This window comes from Amblyomma maculatum, unplaced genomic scaffold, assembly GCF_055883805.1.
Source record: "Amblyomma maculatum isolate TAMU_Amacu unplaced genomic scaffold, ASM5588380v1 scaffold_13, whole genome shotgun sequence".
NCBI classification, from domain to species: Eukaryota; Metazoa; Arthropoda; class Arachnida; order Ixodida; family Ixodidae; genus Amblyomma; species Amblyomma maculatum.
The window spans coordinates 17,627,427-17,637,190 of NW_028146738.1; positions in this window are offsets into that span (position 1 = coordinate 17,627,427).

The window sequence follows — 9,764 nt, forward strand, 5'->3', positions numbered from 1 at the left end:
AGCTAATGCTTTCGCTCCATAGTCGGTTAAGCAGCGTTGAACCATCATTTTATTTTTTCTTACTGCGAAAGCAATAATACGCCAGGTCTAACCGCTCGTCCCTGTGTGCCGTGTCCGTGGAAAAACAGAAGAATGCTCGGTCTCCTGCAGCTAATGCTTTCGCTCCATAGTGGGTTCAGCAGCGTTGAACCCTCATTTTATTTTTTTTGTTGCGAAAGCAATGCTACGCCAGGTCTAAAAGCTCGTCGCTGTGTGCCGTCTCCGTGGAAGAAGAAGAAGAACGCTCGGTCTCCTGCAGCTAATGCTTTCTCTCCATAGTCGGTTCAGCGACGTTGTACCCTCCTCATTTTATTTTTTTTTTGTTGTGAAAGCAATAATACGCCAGGTCTAACCGCTCGTCGCTGTGTGCCGTGTCCGTGGAAGAAGAAGAACGCTCGGTCTCCTGCAGCTAAGCTTTCGCTCCATAGTCGGTTCGGCAGCGTTGAACCCTCATTTTATTTTTTCTTATTGCGAAAGCAATAATACGTCAGGTCTAACCGCTCGTCGCTGTGTGCCGTGTCCGTGGAAAAACAGAAGAATGCTCGGTCTCCTGCAGCTAATGCTTTCCGTCCATAGTCGGTTCAGCAGCGTTGAACCCTCCTTTTATTTTTTTTTGCTGCGAAAGCAATGCACCGCCAGGTCTAAAAGCTCGTCGCTGTGTGCCGTGTCCGTGGAAGAAGAAGAACGCTCGGTCTCCTGCAGCTAATGCTTTCTCTCTGTTGTGTTCGGAGTTTAGCGGTGGGGCAGTTGCGCGTTCCTGCCGCGGTGTGGTGCGAGTGTGCTCCAGACTAGTAACCAGGCGTGGGAGACTGGCGTCACACATATCAGCGGTGCAGTGGAATGCGGTGTGTGTTTTTCTTGAGTGTTGTCACGGCTGGGGCCGGACGAAGTTAAATAAAATGTTGTGAACCCGACGTAACATTGGCGACGAGGATGGGATACTGGGTCGACGTCGTTTCTGCTGCGGCTAAGGGAAGTTGACATCGCGGACGCCCACCTGTGCAGCATGGCCGCCACCGCCAGCGAGGGCTACATTGAAGTTTTCGACTTGTCCCGCCCCGAGGACTGGGAAGATTATGCACAGCGTTTCGAGTTCTTCCTGGATGCGCAAGGTATAACAGACGGCGGGAAAAAGCGGTCCACGTTCCTTAGTCGTTGCGGCTCCGCCACTTTTCAGTTGGTGAAAGCGCTCGTCGCGCCGGCCCAGCTCGGAGATACCCCGTTCGAAACAATACTCGCCGTGCTCAGGGAGCACCTGGCCCCGAGGCCGCCGGAGCTCGCAAGGCGATACGAGTTCCACCGACGCGACCAGGCACAGGGAGAGCCGGTGGCCGCCTACCTTGCTGCCCTTCGAACCACGGCGCAGCATTGTAATTTCACCACCCTGGACACCGCGCTTCGAGACCGTTTTGTTTTCGGGTTGCGGAACGACAAGGTAAAGCGACAACTTTTGGCCAGGAAAGAAGTGACCCTCGCTAGTGCTGTGGAGGAGGCAACCGCTGCCGAGGCCATCGACCGGGAAGCTAACCGCGGCGTCCGTCCAGGTCTAACCACGCCGCGCATCGAGCCAGTACATCAGGGAACGAGCTCGGACGTCGATAATGAGCAAGACGCCACCGAAGATGTCTTGCGTCTACGGAACATTCCTGCCCAGCGGACGGACCCAGAAGGAACAGGGGGCGTCACCTGTGCTGGTTGCGGCGGCCCCCACGAACGTCGTCTGTGCCGTTTCAGGAACGCCCAGTGTAGGGGCTGCGGAAAAATTGGTCACATATTGAAGGTCTGCCGTTCGCGGAAGCCAAGGAACTACCGCCAGAACTCCGAGACTGACAGCAGGACGCCTCGCGCGATTATTTCCTACTGCGACGACCAAACTGCGACCGCTATACACGATGTGCCTGCACCCGCCCTGAAGAAGGTACATGTGGTGGTCGAAATTGAAGGTAATCCATGCCGAATGGAGGTGGATTCGGGGTCAACTTTTTCACTCGTATCTGAAGCCACAGCCAGGCGGATTTTCCCGAGCGGCCGTTTGCCATTGCTGAAACCACTGGATATCATGATGAAGGATTACCAGGCCAATCGCATAGCCGTGCATGGGTATGGCACGTTCAGAGTGAAGTTTAAGGATTTCGATGGCCTGTTACGTCTTATCATTGTCAAGGGTGAGCGTCCAAGTCTGCTTGGACTGGACTGGTTCCCAGCATTGGGTATCAACATTACAGGAGTGCAGCATATCAACCAGCCATTCCACTTGAGTGCTGACATATTCCAGGAGTTCAGTTCAGTGTTTGATGGAGCACTGGGGTGTTACAAAGGGCCACCTGTGCAGTTTGCACTCAATGCCAAGGTTGAGCCAATCCGACTGAGGGCACGCAGAGTACCTTTTGCACTTCGTCCAAAAATCGATGCAGAGCTGGACAAGCTCATTCAGCAAGGGGTCCTGGAGCCAGCTGATCATGCAAGATGGGAAACACCTATCGTCACTCCTTTGAAGGCTAATGGGGACATCCGTATCTGTGCAGACTACAAGTGCACAATAAACAAAGCATTGCAGCAACATGCATATCCAGTACCAGTGGTGAGCCATGTGCTGTCGTCCCTCTCCGGTGCAACTGTGTTTGCTAAACTCGATTTGGCTCAGGCTTACCAGCAACTGCCAGTGACCAAGGAAGCGGCGGAAGTGCAGACTATCGTAACCCACCGGGGAGCTTTCCGTGTCCACAGACTTCAATTTGGGGTCAGCACCGCACCCGGCATTTTCCAGAGTCTCATGGAAAACCTTCTACGGGGAGTGCCTGGGGTTGTTGCTTACTTTGATGATGTCATTGTTGCTGGAACCTCGGAAGAAGAGCTGCTCAGTCGTCTTCGTGAAGTTCTCAGAAGGATCCAAGATGTGGGGCTTAAGGTCAAGAAAGAGAAATGCCAGCTTGGGGTGGCTGAAGTAGATTTTTTGGGGTTTAGAGTCGACGCCGAGGGAATTCATCCAATGCCGGAGAAGACTCAAGCGATTGTGAAGGCACCACGTCCTGCAGGCAAGACAGAGCTACAGGCATTCCTGGGGCTCCTCAACTTTTATCATGCATTTCTGCCCCATAAGGCAACTGTCGCAGAACCACTGCAGCGGCTCTTGAACAAAAATGCGCCCTGGGTCTGGGGTCACACACAGCAGAGAGCGTTTGATAATGTGAAGCACCTCCTGTCATCCAACCAGGTCTTGGTGCATTTTGATGAGAACAAACCACTCATTCTGGCTTGTGATGCCTCACCATATGGAATAGGGGCTGTGCTAAGTCACAAAATGCCAGATGGCAGAGAAGCACCAATTGCATTCTACTCAAGGACGCTGTCTACTACTGAGCGGAATTATGCTCAGATTGATAAAGAGGCACTTGCAGTAGTTGCAGGCGTAAAAAAGTTCCACGACTATGTATATGGCCGGCCGTTTCAGATCCACACGGACCACAAGCCACTTCTGGGATTGTTTGCACCAGACCGCCAGACGCCGCAGATGTTGTCCCCTCGGATGCTGCGCTGGTCCATTTTTCTGAATGGGTACCAATACTCTCTCCTTCACCAGCCTGGAAAACAGCTGGGCCACGCGGACGGCCTCAGCAGAATTCCCCTGACAAACCAGCAACCCGAGGATCCGTCCCCAGCTGAGATCATTATGCTCTTGGACACTCTTCCAGAACCCCCACTCCATGCGGCTCACATTGCCACGTATTCTGCCAAGGACCGTATAATATCCCGTGTACTCAACTGGGCATGGAAGGGGTGGCCACCAAAGCACAGCATTAGTTCTGAGTTCACACCATTCGTGGTCAGGCAAAATGAACTATCGGCCCACAAGGGCTGTTTATTGTGGGGTGACCGTGTAGTTATTCCGCAGAAGTTACATTCCAGGATTCTTGAAGCCTTGCATGCCGGGCACCCAGGAATTGTTCGGATGAAGGCACTTGCCCGCAGTTATGTATGGTGGCCGGGAATCGATGCAGCTATTGAGGAATGGGTGCGACGATGCTCTCCATGTCAGGAGACACGGCCAGAGATGCCCAGAGCACCAGTCCATCCATGGGAGACGACGCGGACACCATGGTCCCGCCTACACATTGACTTTGCAGGGCCGTTCCAAGGACAGACGTTCTTGATCGTGGTGGACTCGTATTCAAAGTGGCTGGAGGTCATTCCAGTTTCATCGATGACATCACTCACTGTGATCAACGCTCTGCGGAAGCTGTTTGCAACACATGGCCTTCCAGCCACTATCGTGTCTGACAACGGGCCTCAGTTTACGTCTGCCGAGTTTCGGGGGTTTCTCGATGCCAACCTAATTCGTCAGGTGACTTCTGCACCCTTTCACCCGTCCACAAATGGTCAAGCTGAAAGGATGGTGCGAACCACTAAAGAAGCACTGTCCCGCATTATTCAGGGGAATTGGTCACGGCGGCTAGCAGATTTCATGTTACAGCAACATGTAACCCCGCACACAGGCACAGGGCGATCACCAGCCGAACTTTTGATGGGCCGCCGGCTGTTAACCATGCTGGACCGGTTGCATCCGGACAGGGCCCCAGACAGGTCTTCCCAGCATACAGGAACGCTGCCGATGCCACGTTCATTCCAACCTGAAGACCCGGTGTTTGCACGCAACTATGGCCAGGGACCTCCATGGGTCTCTGCTGTGGTAGCCCGAGCCACAGGCCCAATCTCCTACGAAGTTACGCTGCCAGATGGCCGAGTGTTGCGCCGGCATGTGGACCAGCTCCGTCGACGGGCCGCTACCCCTTGCATAGGTGAAGGACCAGTACCCACAGAACAGCAGCCAGAAGTCTGCCCCTCACAAGGAGGGCCACCGGTAGAAGCTTGTCCTATGCAGGGAACACCACCCGAAGTAGTGAGCAGCGAGCCACCTGAAGACCAACCAGTGGAGGAGCAGCCAACAGCTGAACCTTCCTCTGACGATACTGTCACACCACAAACAGTACCAATGGCTATGCCTCTACCACTGTCTTCAGGGGAGAAAAGTGACCCTGCTGAGCCACCAACCCTACGTCGCTCACTTCGAGCTCGGAAGGCTCCGTCCCATCTGCGGGACTTTGTGCTGGCTCTGGCCGACTGTTGAGTCCGAACTAAGGGTGGAGGAGTGTTGTGTTCGGAGTTTAGAGGTGGGGCAGTTGCGCGTTCCTGCCGCGGTGTGGTGCGAGTGTGCTCCAGACTAGTAACCAGGCGTGGGAGACTGGCGTCACACATATCAGCGGTGCAGTGGAATGCGGTGTGTGTTTTTCTTGAGTGTTGTCACGGCTGGGGCCGGACGAAGTTAAATAAAATGTTGTGAACCCGACGTAACACTCTCCATAGTCGGTTCAGCAGCGTTGAACCCTAATTTTATTTTTTCTTATTGCGAAAGCAATAATACGCCAGGTCTAACCGCTCGTCCCTGTGTGCCGTGTCCGTGGAAAAACAGAAGAATACTCGGTCTCCTGCAGCTAATGCTTTCGCTCCATAGTGGGTTCAGCAGCGTTGAACCCTCTTTTTATTTTTTTTGTTGCGAAAGCAATGCTATGCCAGGTCTAAAAGCTCGTCGCTGTGTGCCGTCTCCGTGGAAGAAGAAGAAGAACGCTCGGTCTCCTGCAGCTAATGCATTCGCTCCATAGTCGGTTGAGCAGCATTGAACCCTCCTCATTTTATTTTTTTTGTTGTGAAAGCAATAATACGCCAGGTCTAACCACTCGTCTCTGTGTGCCGTGTCCGTGGAAGAAGAAGAAGAACGCTCGGTCTCCTGCAGCTAATGCTTTCTCTCCTTAGTCGGTTCAGCAGCGTTGAACCCTCCTCATTTTATTTTTTTTTTGTTGTTGTGAAAGCAATAATACGCCAGGTCTAACCGCTCGTCGCAGTGTGTCGTGTCCGTGGAAGAAGAAGAATAACGCTCGGTCTCCTGCAGCTAATGCTTTCGCCCCATAGTCGGTTCAGCAGGGTTGAACCCTCCTCATTTTATTTTTTTTTATTGCGAAAGCAATACTACGCCAGGTCAAACCGCTCGTCGCTGTGTGCCGTGTCCGCGGAAAAACAGAAGAATGCTCGGTCTCCTGCAGCTATGCTTTCGCTCCATAGTGGGTTCAGCAGCGTTGAATCCTCATTTTATTTTTTTTTGTTGCGAAAGCAATGCTACGCCAGGTCTAAAAGCTCGTCGCTGTGTGCCGTCTCCGTGGAAGAAGAAGAAGAACGCCCGGTCTCCTGCAGCTAATGCTTTCGCTCCATAGTAGGTTCAGCAGCGTTGAACCCTCATTTTATTTTTTCTTATTGCGAGAGCAATAATACGCCAGGTCTAACCGCTCGTCCCTGTGTGCCGTGTCCGTCGAAAAACAGAAGAATTCTCGGTCTCCTGCAGCTAATGCTTTCGCTCCATAGTGGGTTCAGCAGCGTTGAACCCTCATTTTATTTTTTTGTTGCGGAAAGCAATGCTACGCCAGGTCTAAAAGCTCGTCGCTGTGTGCCGTCTCCGTGGAAGAAGAAGAAGAACGCTCGGTCTCCTACAGCTGATGCTTTCGCTGCATAGTCGGTTCAGCAGTGTTGAACCCTCATTTTATTTTTTTTTTGTTGGGAAAGCAATGCTACACCACGTCTAAAAGCTCGTCGCTGTGTGCCGTGTCCGTGGAAGAAGAAGAACGCTCGGTCTCCTGCAGCTAATGCTTTCACTCCATAGTCGGCTCAGCAGCGTTGAACCCTCATTTTATTTTTTTTGTTGCGAAAGCAATGCTACGCCAGGTCTAAAAGCTCGTCGCTGTGTGCCGTGTCCGTGGAAGAAGAAGAACGCTCGGTCTCCTGCAGCTAATGCTTTCGCTCCATAGTCGGTTCAGCAGCGTTGAACCCTCCTCATTTTATCTTTTTTTTGTTTCGAAAGCAATGCTACGCCAGGTCTAAAAGCTCGTCGCTGTGTGCCGTGTCCGGAGAAGAAGAAGAACTCTCGGTCTCCTGCAGCTAATGCTTTCGCTCCACAGTCGGTTCAGCAGCGTTGAACCCTCCTCATTTTATTTTCTTTTATTGCGAAAGCAATACTACGCCAGGTCTAAAAGCTCGTCGCTGTGTGCCGTGTCCGTGGAAGAAGAAGAACGCTCGGTCTCCTGCAGCTAATGCTTTCTCTCCTTAGTCGATTCAGCAGAGTTGAACCCTCATTTTATTTTTTTGTTGCGAAAGCAATGCAACGCAAGGTCTAAAAGCTCGTCGCTGTGTGCCGTGTCCGTGGAAGAAGAAGAACGCTCGGTCTCCTGCAGCTAATGCTTTCTCTCCTTAGTTGATTCAGCAGAGTTGAACCCTCATTTTATTTTTTTGTTGCGAAAGCAATGCAACGCAAGGTCTAAAAGCTCGTCGCTGTGTGCCGTGTCCGTGGAAGAAGAAGAACGCTCGGTCTCCTGCAGCTAATGCTTTCGCTCCATAGTCGGTTCAGCAGCGTTGAACCCTCCTCATTTTATTTTTTTTGTTGGGAAAGGATTGCTGCACCAGGTGTAAAAGCTCGTCGCTGTGTGCCGTGTCCGTGGAAGAAGAAGAACGCTCGGTCTCCTGCAGCTAATGCTTTCTCTCCTTAGTCGGTTCAGCAGCGTTGAACCCTCCTCATTTTATTTTTTTTTGTTGTGAAAGCAATAATACGCCAGGTCTAACCGCTCGTCGCTGTGTGCCGTGTCCGTGGAAGAAGAAGAACGCTCGGTCTCCTGCAGCTAATGCTTTCTCTCCTTAGTCGATTCAGCAGAGTTGAACCCTCATTTTATTTTTTTGTTGCGAAAGCAATGCAACGCAAGGTCCAAAAGCTCGTCGCTGTGTGCCGTGTCCGTGGAAGAAGAAGAACGCTCGGTCTCCTGCAGCTAATGATTTCGCTCCATAGTCGGTTCAGCAGCGTTGAACCCTCATTTTATTTTTTTTTTTGTTGGGAAAGCAATGCTACACCAGGTGTAAAAGCTCGTCGCTGTGTGCCGTGTCCGTGGAAGAAGAACGCTCGGTCTCCTGCAGCTAATGCTTTCTCTCCTTTGTCGGTTCAGCAGCGTTAAACCCTCCTCATTTTATTTTTTTGTTGTTGTGAAAGCAATAATACGCCAGGTCTAACCGCTCGTCGCAGTGTGCCGTGTCCGTGGAAGAAGAAGAATAACGCTCGGTCTCCTGCAGCTAATCCTTTCGCCCCATAGTCGGTTCAGCAGGGTTGAACCCTCCTCATTTTATTTTTTTTTATTGCGAAAGCAATACTAAGCCAGGTCTAACCGCTCGTCGCTGTGTGCCGTGTCCGTGGAAGAAGAAGAAGAACGCTCGGTCTCCTGCAGCTAATGCTTTCGCCCCATAGTCGGTTCAGCAGCGTTGAAACCTCCTCATTTTATTTTTTTTATTGCGAAAGCAATACTACGCCAGGTCAAACCGCTCGTCGCTGTGTGCCGTGTCCGTGGAAGAAGAAGAACGCTCGGTCTCCTGCAGCTAATGCTTTCTCTCCACAGTCGATTCAGCAGAGTTGAACCCTCATTTTATTTTTTTGTTGCGAAAGCAATGCAACGCCAGGTATAAAAGCTCGTCGCTGTGTGCCGTGTCCGTGGAAGAAGAAGAACGCTCGGTCTCCTGCAGCTAATGATTTCGCTCCATAGTCGGTTCAGCAGCGTTGAACCCTCATTTTATTTTTTTTTGTTGTGAAAGCAATCATACGCCAGGTCGAACCGCTCGTCGCTGTGTGCCGTGTCCGTGGAAGAAGAACGCTCGGTATCCTGCAGCTAATGCTTTCGCTCCATAGTCGGTTCAGCAGCGTTGAACCCACTTCATTTTATTTTTTTTTGTTGGGAAAGCAATGCTACACCAGGTGTAAAAGCTCGTCGCTGTGTGCCGTGTCCGTGGAAGAAGAAGAACACTCGGTCTCCTGCAGCTAATGCTTTCTCTCCTTTGACGGTTCAGCAGCGTTAAACCCTCCTCATTTTATTTTTTTTTTGTTGTGAAAGCAATAATACGCCAGGTCTAACCGCTCGTCGCAGTGTGCCGTGTCCGTGGAAGAAGAAGAATAACGCTCGGTCTCCTGCAGCTAATGCTTTCGCCCCATAGTCGGTTCAGCAGGGTTGAACCCTCCTCATTTTATTTTTTTTTATTGCGAAAGCAATACTATGCCAGGTCTAACAGGTCGTCGCTGTGTGCCGTGTCCGTGGAGGCAGAAGAAAAACGCTCGGTCTCCTGCAGCTAATGCTTTCTCTCCTTAGTCGATTCAGCAGAGTTGAACCCTCATTTTATTTTTTTTGTTGCGAAAGCAATGCAACGCCAGGTCTAAAAGCTCGTCGCTGTGTGCCGTGTCCGTGGAAGAAGAAGAACGCTCGGTCTCCTGCAGCTAATGATTTCGCTCCATAGTCGGTTCAGCAGCGTTGAACCCTCATTTTTTTTTATTGGGAACGCAATGCTATACCAGGTGTAAAAGCTCGTCGCTGTGTGCCGTGTCCGTGGAAGAAGAACGCTCGGTCTCCGGCACCTAATGCTTTCTCTCCTTAGTCGGTTCAGCAGCGTTGAACCCTCCTCATTTTATTTTTTTTTGTTGTGAAAGCAATAATACGCCAGGTCTAACCGCTCGTCGCTGTGTGCCGTGTCCGTGGAAGAAGAAGCATAACGCTCGGTCTCCTGCAGCTAATGCTTTCCCTCCATAGTCGATTCAGCAGAGTTGAACCCTCATTTTATTTTTTGTTGCGAAAGCAATGCAACGCCAGGTCTAAAAGCTC